Source organism: Salvelinus alpinus, chromosome 9 (assembly GCF_045679555.1).
Source record: "Salvelinus alpinus chromosome 9, SLU_Salpinus.1, whole genome shotgun sequence".
In the NCBI taxonomy this organism is placed as follows: Eukaryota; Metazoa; Chordata; class Actinopteri; order Salmoniformes; family Salmonidae; genus Salvelinus; species Salvelinus alpinus.
Genome location: NC_092094.1, coordinates 44,990,377 through 45,002,609, shown reverse-complemented (window position 1 = coordinate 45,002,609; position 12,233 = coordinate 44,990,377). Strand labels below are relative to the sequence as shown.

Genomic DNA, 12,233 nt, shown 5'->3' with positions numbered 1-12,233 from the left:
TTGTAGAACTACAACGATGACAACTGAACACTATAGAAGCTGGTGTGTACTGTGACCTCGTTGCTCCCGTTTTTATTCTATTCACACTTGATCTAGACACGGAAATCCGGCATAACCCTCCAGGCAAGACCTCCCCTGCGTCCCTCCCTCCTTCCCCTCCTGCACCTTAGTAACATGGTCACAGCGCAGACCACAAAGTCCTTAAGCACAGCCTCCAAGTATGCGGTGCTGTGATTCCAGGCAGAGTGGAGAGAGGAGAGTACTGTAGCTAGGTGCTGTCCAAAGTGCTGAATTCCTCTCCTCGAGCACCTTGTATTGCTGCCCACATTACTACAGCTGTGGTCTGCAGGTCTGCCTGGCTGCTTAGTGCACTTACTTTCCTTTTCTTTTCTTGGCTATCTCTCTCTCTCTCTCTCTGTCTGTAGTAGCCTGGCAGCAAAGGTTTCCCTCTCTGGTGTTCTCTCTGTCTACAGTACAGTCTGCAGTGGTTAGGACTTCAGTATTGCTGGTAAAGGCTAAGGCCATGTACGCGTAAGGTCAGAGGACAATCAACAGGCAAAAGTGATGCCGTGTGACATATGTAGTCTCAAATGAGATTTATTGTTCAGGGCCGTCAACACAGATGTTTTGTTCTACCATCCCTTTTCAAGTATGCATCCACTAGTGCTGTCCCATGGTCAGTAGGCAGTGCTCAGCCTTTAAAAGACTGCTGTGCTCTAAAAGGGTCCGTGGGCGCTGTGCTGTCACTGTGAGTGACCCAGGTGTCCCCTGAGCCGTCCTTAATGTGAGAGAGAGTAGAGAGGCTCTGCGCGTCAAAGAGAGAGGGTGGAGGGAGAACAAACGCTACTGGTGACTAACCAGTGGGTTTTAGTGGGCCTCTAAGCATTTATGAGGGGGAGTGGGGGATCTTTTCTTTTTTTACATGGCTGTTCCTGTTTCTTTTACGTAACATACTTTGCCTGTAACGTCACAGCAAGCACGCTGTAGAACTCATGGTTGTGTTTTCTTCTTACTCTGATGTTTGTTCCGTCTCATGTGAATACTATTAATCAAGTATTTCAGATATCAAGGAGAGTTTATGATCGGACCGGTATACTTTCTGCTGTCTGGTCCACATGGCCTACTGTACCAGGCTACCAGCATGAGGGAAGGGGAAAATATCTTGATGTTCAGCAATGTGTGGCCACTCCATATTGCAATGTATTTAGCCAAATTACAGAAAAAACATGACATACCTCAAACGTGAAAAGTGATACGTTATTTGCCTAAGCAAATAAATATTTTACAGTTTAGAAACTTACTAGACGTAAAATCACTGCTTAATTGTTCTTATTTTACAGCCCCAAACACTGTGGTCACAGCCAGTGGAGGCTGCTAGTCCGTGCTGGAGCTAGCCCCGGCCATGACTGCTGCTATTGCTAATGCCCTGGCCTGCCTGCCCACTGCCTGCCCACTGCCTGCCGTATGTACTGTATGAGGAATGAGTCACAACCACCAGCCTTCCTGGTTACCAACAGAGATGTGACCTGCCAGCTTGTGGTTACTTAAAGCTCAGATTGACTTCGAAATTGGATGTCTGTGCATGTCCTGTGGACATCGGGGATCGCCTTCAAAACTGGCCACTAGGGGCAACAGTGAGCACTATTACCATCAAGTGGGTTTGGGTTTAAAGGGATACTTCGGGATTATGGCAATGAGGACCTTTTATCTATTTCCCCAGAGTCAGATGAACTTGTGGGGAAATAAATTCCACAAACGTGTTTGTCTATTTCGATGTGCTGTTACATTTGTATAGATGTTTTGGTTTGTGTCCGATGCACTCAGGGTGTTGTTACATGTCCACCTGAAAATCACCACAATGTTCCCACCCCCAATTTGTGAATATGTGTGATCAATCAGAGTGGTAGACACTCATTTTGCATTTTGGGGTATTAACCATATCGCAAACCTTAACCCTTAACCATTCGAAATGAATGCCTAAACTTGATGGTTTAACCCTATCCAAAAACTTTAACCCTTAACCTAACTATTTGGAATGATGTGGAGTAGGAGGAGCAATCTGGGGTGTAAAAAACACTTCGAAATTTGACGTTTGGCGGAACTTCAAAATTTGACGTTTGGAGAAACATGGTTAAACATCAGAATCTGAATTAAAACTGGTAAAACCGTGAGATCTTGTTGCTGAGCTATCCCCACCTCACGCACACAGTCACACACACGGAAACACACACAGAATCGCACACACAAAGTCACATGTACACAGACACACACAAAGAGACACATACTCAAAATATACACACACACCGAACACACACACGGCGGGGCAGTGTAATGGTAAAAACAGAATGGATACTGGAGTTTCCAGGGTAGGAAGGGTGGTTCCCTGTGCCATAGATGCAGGCCTGTTTCTGGGCCCATTCTGCCTGCACTAAAACTGGTCATGGGGAAAATGATGATGATTGGGTGGGCTGGTATTGGTTGACACCCCCTGTTGGCTCTGGAACCAGGGCCGGAACCAGAGTTTGAGTTTTAGTGAGGTCCCAGGATAATTTTTTTTGAATGTTGAAGCTCATTTACTGCATTTCTATACAATAAAACAACTTTAAAATGCTATTTGGAAAACAGGAAAAACAAGCAAAATCTACCCCAGCCATTATCACCTTGGCTGCTGTAGGTTCATTCACCTCAGTCGATCTACAAACACATAGCCTATTACCTATACAATTGCAATGTTATAACCCTGAAAGAGGGGAAATATGAGAAATGATTCACACTGACACGTAGCATCAGTAACTGTTCAGTCGGTTGTAATGATGAATTGCATAAAATCATCAAATCTTTACATAGATTGCATAGTGTTCACGTGTGTATTCCTAGGCCACACTAATCAAGCTCCGCACAAACAGACATCAACGGAGCACACAGATGATCGTTTTATCACTTTAAACATGAATTATTACAATATTACTTACGATTCTGTATTAATATCAGTGATGTAGTGGTAAAACAAAAGTGGGTAACGGATGAACTATAAACTGCAGTGGGTGATCGAGATAAGATGAACAACCACCGATATAAACGAAAAGGTAATGACAACTTTTGAACTGTATTTTTTGCATTTTGATTGCATTTTAATGTAGGCCTAGGCCATGTCGAGATGATCATATTGAAACATATATTTTTTTTTTTAAAGTTACTAACCTGTTTGACAGATTTTCTCAGGGGACCCCACATGGGGACTGACCCCCAGTTTAGGAACCACTATTACAAACCTCTCTCTCTGCTTGCTTCCTCTCTCTCTCTGTTTCCTCTGCTTCCTCCTGCATGCATTGCAGTCTGCCTCAGCCTCACCAATGAGCGCCACATCACTGTCTGTCTCGGTAATCTACTCTCTGTAAAGCAAAGTTATTATAAGAACTTAGTAGCCATTTTTTTGTGCTCCTGGTTAATGTTAGCTTCTTAGTTCATTCTTCTAGCTGGCTAAGTAATACTAGCCTGAGCCCTTAAATGTTACTACAATAGAAGTGTCTAAGGCAGCTAGCCACCTGACTGACTGACATATAAGCGGCTATTTACCAGTTGTCCACTCATTCTCCGAGAGTCAGTTTTTGTTTGTTTGGGGGATGTCTGTACACAGGAGTCGTGGGTCGGTTTTAAAATGGCCTTTTGTCCAGCATCTCGCAAACACATTGTCAGCAGCGTCTCTAGTTGCCTACTTGAGCCCGGAGACATTTGAGGTAGTTGGGGTAGTTTGTTTCGTGTCTCACTCATTCGCAAAGAGGCAGGCGCAATCAGAAGTCAGTTGATCACGAGTATAAATGTTCTGAGCTTTGATCGACGCCGGGAGCAATATTTAGATGTGTACAAAATATTGTTTTTTCTATATATATTTTTTTTAATTACGGAGGTCCCAGACCTCGGTGTCCTCATATGTAGTTATGGCCCTGCACGGAACTGCCAGCCAACACTAAGAGTGCTTAGTCTAGTAACGAGAGAAAATGGTAGGAAAGCAGCACCCACTTTATTCTGCTGCAGTGATCCTATGCACATTCGGGAGTTCCGTTTGTGGGAATCAGCATTATCCATCACACAATGACGTCAACATCATGCTTGCATGTCTTTATTCACATTTTAATTCACACAACTGGTATTCTTGAATCAGACTGTTTACAACTGTGCAAGGAATGTTTGCAGACCCAAGACCCTAGGGAGTTGCTTGATGCTTGGACTAGCTAGCAGAATAACATGTGTTGATACTGCTTCCATGGAGGAGATGTTTGATGTTTGATGCTGCAACCTTGAGATGCCCCATTTCTGTGTTTGAGTCTCTGAGTATCAGTGAGTGTAAGGTTTGATGGAGTAGTGTTGGTGATGAAGTTTCATCATTGATCCGTGAGGTGATTTATTTTGTATTGATAAGCCAGATGTTCAAGGCTGTGTTGGTGTGCTGGACGTGATGCTCAAAGAGATGTACAGTATGAATGGGAGTTGTGTACACGGAGACCCCGCTTGATGAACAGGAATGTGGTTTATGAAAGAGAAAAAGGCTAAAGAGGCAGCAGGCCCCAGAGTCCTGACAGGATTCCAGGAAGAACCACCCTGGGATAGCCTTCTCTGCTGCCAGTGGAAAATTGGACTGACCAGAAAAACCTCAATGAACTTGGAACAGTCTGGGGAGAAGAATAGGGGAATATTAAACCAGATGTTTAATGGAGTTTAGTGGCAAGTGTCTGTGACAGTGTCCAAGATGGAAACTAAGGAAGGGAAGGAAGGCACAAGCTTTTCCCTGAGAGCAGGTACCAGTCAACATCCCGGGGCCATACAGGATGGCTCGCTACACCCTGTATGGAGGAATAAACCTTGTATGGAGTGGGTGTGAGAGTGTGGCCTTCGCATAAGCTGACCACTGCCTGGCCTCTGCGTGTTTGTCATGTCTTGCCGTACCAAATGGACCCAAACATTTCTGGATGTGGTAGCCGGACACTTTTACATCAATCTGTGTTTAAAACGGAGGCGAGTGCACCACAAAACAAATTTCACATGACACAGCAATGGAGTTATAAGCCTGAGAGAGTACAGACAGTGCTAGGGCACACTAGCAAAGCTCTCCTCGTGACAAAGGAGATGATTGTGGACTACAGGAAAAAGAGGACTGAGCACGCCTCCATTCTCATCGACGGGGCTATAGTGGAGCAGGTTGAGAGATTCAAGTTCCTTGACAGTAGTGAAGAGGGCACGACAAAACCTATTCTTCCTGAGGAGACTGAAAAGATTTGCAATGGGTCCTCAGATCCTCAAAAGGTTCTACAGCTGCGCCATCGAGAGCATCCTGACTGGTTGCATCACTGCCTGGTATGGCAACTGCTCGGCCTCCGACTGCAAGGCACTACAGAGGTAGTGCGAACGGCCCAGTACATCACTGGGGCCAAACTTCCTGCCATCCAGGACCTCTATACCAGGCGGTGTCAGAGGAAGGTCCTGAAAATTGTCAAAGACTCCAGCCACCCTGGTCATAGACTGTTCTCTCTGCTACCGCACGGCAAGCGGTACCGAAGCACCAAGTCTAGGTCCAAGAGGCTTCTAAACAGCTTCTACCCCCAAGCCATAAGACTCCTGAACACCTAAATCACATTGCCCCCCCCCCCCCTTCACCCTTTTACACCGCTGCTACTCTCTGTTGTTATCATCTATACATAGTCACTTTAATAACTCTACCTACATGTACATATTACCTCAACTAACCGGTGCCCCAGCACATTGACTCTGTACAAGTACCCCCTGTATATTGTCCCGCTATTGTTATTTTACTGCTGCTCTTTAATTCCTTCTTACTTGTATTTCTAATTCTTATCAGTATTTTTTTAAACTGCATTGTTGGTTAAGGGCTCGTAAGTAAGCATTTGGCCTTTGTTGATGTTGTTGACAAGGGAGGAAAATAGGACACAAAGGGACACAGAAAGGATACATTGGGGACAGTCGCCGTAGAAACCACGGTTGGTTCACAAGTACTGAGGTTACTGCCAGCCCCTGGCCCTCTGGCGAGCTCCTGGCCTGGACACTGTGCTGCCTGGAAACACTACAACTAACCATCGTTGTGCTATGGACTGGCAATGTGCTTCCTCTTTAGAGCCTGTGTTTGTTTGGAGCTGTGTACGTGATGGGGGACAGAGGATCAGACCAAGGGGCCAGGGTTCCGGTCTAGAAGCATGGTTTCGACTGCTCCTTCAGTCTTGTACTGCAGTTTAACTGAGTCTCTGGTTCAAAAAGAATTTCTTTAGGTGGCCACATAGAGAAGTCAGACTGGAAAATTCCTAATAAGACACTTTAGTCATTACCTTTGTGCACAAAACATCCATTGAATTATTCAAATAATTGTCGCTGAGGCTGATTTTTTCCCCCATCATTAACATTTTATATTCATCCAATGTCTGCCATGTTTTTGGATGACGTGATGACGTCGTCGCGCCCCTCCCTGGTTGCGGTCCAATCGTGTTATTTTTACCCCCTCAGCCCTCGCGCTAGCCACTTTCCCTCAGGAGAATCCCGGTCGAAACTGGATGCAGACTGATTGACATCTTATGTGGCGGTCCAATTCACAAAAGTTTCTCCATCGACCCTCAAATTAGCTCGAGGGCGAGAGTGAACAACTTTAATCACTTCTGGGGTTGATAAGACCAACAATTCAAAGCAAACTGTAGTCACATGTCAAACTCCATTGGCCGCAAAGTGTCAAATTGAATCAACACGCTGCATTTTCGGCACGTGAGACAAAAATATACAGATGACATTGATTTTAGCGGTGGCAAATGGTAATATGATGCTCAAAGTGACTTCATAAACATATTTTGGGAATTCTGAAATTTACTGGAATAAAAGACCATAAAACTAGCTAGCCAGCTACCTGACAGGAGTGCTAGCTAGCTATGTTAGCTTGCTAGGTACATCAATAGCTTCAGATTGGTTGTTTTCAGGCTCAACAAGATTTCCACCGATCATCACTCTCCCTCGCTTGGGCAAGGGACATTTAAGGTACACTCGGTTGTGACGATGGCAAACGTCATTCAAGGGCTGAGGGTTGAGGTCCGAGGGCTGTCTAATTCACGTTTTGACCGCAGCCCCTGTATGCACATGTAAAGTTGGACTGCGTAAACCGGATGCAACCTGGACATAGACGGTCCATGAATCGGCATATGTGAACGTGAGTAGATTACGTTGACAACAACGGTCGGACACCTTGGACGCGGTCTCCAGTTCTTTATACCTCAGTGGGTCAGACAGAGAGCTGTCCCAGTGAGTCACAGAGCACACAAATGACTTAATCACTGCTCTGGGGCCGGGGCACAGGGATAAAGAGAGAGGAGGAGGAGCTGAGGAGAGGGGAGTGGGCCCCGGACGGAATCAGGGTGGGAACCCAAGCAAAGCAGAGGCAGAACACACACACTCACGCACACACATACACACAGACAGATACGGATACATCGATATACCCTTGCATGCACGCACGCACGCACGCACACACACACAAACACACACACACACACACACACACACACACACACACACACACACACACACACACACACACACACACACACACACACACACACACACACACACACACACACACACACACACACACACACACACACACACATACACACTAAGCTAAGCTCAGCAGTGCAGACCAGTGGCCTCTACACACAAGCCAAGCGCCTGTAAAAGAGAGGGGGGAGGCCTTTGCTGCCGGAGAGGAAGGCCCCTGTCTCTAAATGCACTCAGAGAGGAGGAGGAGGCGGAGGAGGAGAGAGGAAGAGTGTCTTGCTTACAGCATGGAAGCATTACAGTTGAGGAGGACAGTTCTATAGTTCTATAGTTCTAGTTTGAAGTAATCTGTTAAAGCACAGACTGAGAGCCCATAATGTACAGCACACATGTAATCATTGACTTGGAACAAAGAAAAAAGGTGGCACCTGCTGGTAGCCACAAGGTGTTGCAGTTAGGCAGTGTGGTTTGTGTTTGCTTGTGTTTGCAATTCAACTGCAACCACACAGGCATGAAAAGGCATTGCGGTTTCAGAGAGTCAGAGTGCCACTAGGAAAAGGGTTGAGCATTATCCCGAAAAAAGGAAAGGCGACTAAATACTAATACTGAATCAGTGTTTCTAATGATAACCCAAGAAGTTTATGCCATACATGTATGTACTCCACACGTCCCAAAACAACAACACACAGTCCGCACCCAGTGAGTTTGCAGTGCCCTAGTGCTGTTACTTACCCTCTCTCTCCAGGGCCCCAGTAGAGGAAAACCCTTGCTTTGTATACCAACCAATTTCTCTCTTTCTTTCTTTCCTTCTCTCTCTCACTTTTGCTCTCTCTCTCTCTCTTTCTCTATCTCTCTCTCCCCGAGCTGACTAATGCACTCTGCACTACTGTTTTTCGTTCCGCTTTATGTACCGTTGCTATGAACATATGCTCTGAGCAAATTATAGACAAAGTTGTGGTCCTTGAGGTTTGCAGCTAGAGGAATTAGTGCAGCCATGTTCCTGTACAATAAAATAATATTGTTTTACCAGAAGTACATACTGAATACACTCACATTGCAAAGCGCGTATATATACTGTAATGCTGTGGGAGTCACACACTCAGGCAGGCGGAATAAGTCTTAAGTTCTGGTCCATAGGACGATGACGAAGAGAGAACGAGTTAAGTGTTAGTTAGAACTGAAAAACAATATGAGGGCATTCGGGGCGTAATGGTTTTAAATACTGGGAAGCCAACCAATCTGCCTCTCTAAGACCCACAGTTGGATCACTGTTCATGTGCCCGAACTTCTCCCATCTATCTTCCCCGAGGTGAAGATAAAGATTCTGACACAATGATGACTCTGCCCCCCAAAAAACTTGCCAAAATCCATCAAACTAACTTGAACGGAAAATCCTGTAATGAGTCGGGACAGGTCAAGACCTCATCTAATTGAGCAACTCAGAAAGTAGTTCATTTGATGTCATTGATAGAGGTTCTAGTCAATTTGAATGATTGGCATCTTGTTTGTGTGTCAACTGTCAAGTAGTACGCTGCCTAGATATCCAACGTACTGGTTAAACTGTAACTCAACCACTCACTTGAGTCTCAGAGGATATCTGATCGTCCCGACATTAACAACATGCAAAGGCTCCCACTTTCATATTGTCACCTCGATAAGGGGTTAAAGCCTCTTGAACATTTCCACCTCCAAAACCTCTCTGTATCTGTCTCTCAATCAACTCTCTTTAATGTTCAATAGTGCTGTGATTGTTGGCACATGTAAATGTGCTCTGCCGACTTGCGTGTAGTGGATACTGTTAGTGCTGGGATTGTGTGGAACAAAGCGCGCTTTGAGATTACAGTTGATCCTCTCACATCCTGTTCCCCCGCGTCTGGCGGCCAGGCGGACACAGACGGACACAGATCCCAGCGGACGATAACACCACCCGGGTTATCCACCCACCCCGGCCCATGGCATCAGGCCCCCGGGGGGCCGAGGGGTAGGGCAGGCCAGGACACCCAGCTCCTGTCAGCAGACAGTATACTCTGTAGGTGATAGGGGACCCCCATGCTGTCTGAGAGAGAGGGGGAGAGGGGTAGGTGGAGAGAGAGAGCAGCCGTGGGGACCAGACACAACTGGTTCCCCGACGTAGGAGGTGAGGCCTGCCTAGGCAACAAACACATTATGGAAAACACTGCCCAGTGTCTAAGGCGGAAGAGATCCTGATGACCCTGATAAAGCCTACAGATGATGCTTCACATACCAACCTTTGCCATGCCTTGGGGACTAACAACCCACTCTCTGTAGGTCAAACCACAGCCAGACTACTGTACCTGATAAAGGCTACAGATACAGCCCACACTGTAGTGGAACACAGCCAGACTCACCACATAACAGCACAGTACCTGATCAACTCTAATGATCAACTCTAATGATCAAATCCAATGATCAACTCTAATGATCAACTCTAATGATCAACTCTAATGATCAACTCTAATGATCAAATCCAATGATCAACTCTAATGATCAACTCTAATGATCAACTCTAATGATCAACTACAATGATCAACTCCAATGATCCACTCTAATGTGAAAAACTCTAATGATCAACTCCAATGACCAACTCTAATGTGATAAACTCTAATGATCAACTCTAATGTGATAAACTCTAATGTGATCAACTCCAATGATCAACTCCAATGATCAACTCTAATGATCAGCTCTAATGTGATCAACTCTAATGATCAACTCTAATGATCAACTACAATGATCAACTCCAATGATCCACTCTAATGTGAAAAACTCTAATGATCAACTCCAATGACCAACTCTAATGTGATAAACTCTAATGATCAACTCTAATGTGATAAACTCTAATGTGATCAACTCCAATGATCAACTCCAATGATCAACTCTAATGATCAGCTCTAATGTGATCAACTCTAATGATCAATTCTAATGATCAACTCCAATGATCAACTCCAATGTGATAAACTCTAATGATCAACTCCAATGATCAACTCCATTGATCAACTCCAATGATCAGCTCCAATGATCAACTCCAATGATCAAGTCTAATGATCAGCTCCAATGATCAACTCTAATGTGATCAACTCTAATGATCAACTCCAATGATCAACTCCAATGATCAACTCCAATGACCAACTCTAATGTGATCAACTCTAATGATCAACTCTAATGATAAACTTCAATGATCAACTCCAATGTGATAAACTCTAATGATCAACTCTAATGATCAAATCCAATGATCAAATCCAATGATCAACTCTAATGATCAACTCTAATGATCAACTCTAATGATCAACTACAATGATCAACTCCAATGATCAACTCCAATGTGAAAAACTCTAATGATCAACTCCAATGACCAACTCTAATGTGATAAACTCTAATGATCAACTCTAATGTGATCAACTCCAATGATCAACTCCAATGATCAACTCTAATGATCAACTCTAATGTGATCAACTCTAATGATCAATTCTAATGATCAACTCCAATGATCAACTCCAATGTGATAAACTCTAATGATCAACTCCAATGATCAACTCCATTGATCAACTCCAATGATCAGCTCCAATGATCAACTCCAATGATCAAGTCTAATGATCAGCTCCAATGATCAACTCTAATGTGATCAACTCTAATGATCAACTCCAATGATCAACTCCAATGATCAACTCCAATGACCAACTCTAATGTAATCAACTCTAATGATCAACTCTAATGATAAACTTCAATGATCAACTCCAATGTGATAAACTCTAATGATCAACTCCAATGATCAACTCCAATGATCAACTCCAATGATCAGCTCCAATGATCAACTCTAATGTGATCAACTCTAATGATCAACTTCAATGATCAACTCCAATGTGATAAACTCTAATGATCAACTCCAATGATCAACTCCAATGACCAACTCCAATGATCAACTCCAATGTGATAAACTCTAATGATCAACTCCAATGATCAACTCCAATGACCCTGATAAAGCCTACAGATGGTGATACACATTCTACATGTTTCCATCCTGTCAAGTTCCTCGTCCCATTCTGTTTCCCATGGCCTCAGTGGCTTGACAGGGAGGAGCGGCCAGCGGATTAGGCCGACCCACATGATGATGGCTCCAAACATAGGTATTTTATTCGCTACCAGTCTCGCATAGCACAATGCAAGCATCATCTGCATAGGGTTATCCACATGATATGAGTTACTTGGCTATGGTTGATTCCGTTTACTGAGTGCTGTACGGGCTTTATGTTGCACATTAAATCAAGTTCTACAGCGTTCTCATCTTTCCATGATAACGCTGTAGAAAGTCTGATAGCATATCAGCTTTGATTGCAATAATTTGCTTGAGAGTAATATAGCCAACAGGAAGAGGAGAGTGGTCCAGTATTGCTCAGTTAGTGCAGCATAGCGCTTTCGCTGCCAGGGTTGTGGGTTCGATTCCCGGGGCCACAAATAGGTAAAATGCATGCACACATTACTGTAAGTTGCTTTGGATAAAAGTGTCTGCAAAATGGCATATATTATTATAAATAGTGAAGTTAAAAGGAATGGCCTCTGTAGTTGTATACTACTAAAGTGATGAATGATATTTTGGGAGAGTTCATCGGTGTCAAAGCATCCACTTACGTTGCTCTTACAGTCTTAAAAAATGTGTTTTTCCTCTCTACATTAAA

General features: G+C 44.2%; 1 protein-coding gene across 2 annotated transcripts in view; it reads right to left on the bottom strand.

Moving 5' to 3' along the window:
• LOC139530181 (protein Wnt-7b-like) overlaps positions 1 to 12,233 on the bottom strand; it is a 40,785-nt gene that overhangs the window by 14,204 nt on the left and 14,348 nt on the right. The window lies entirely within an intron of this gene.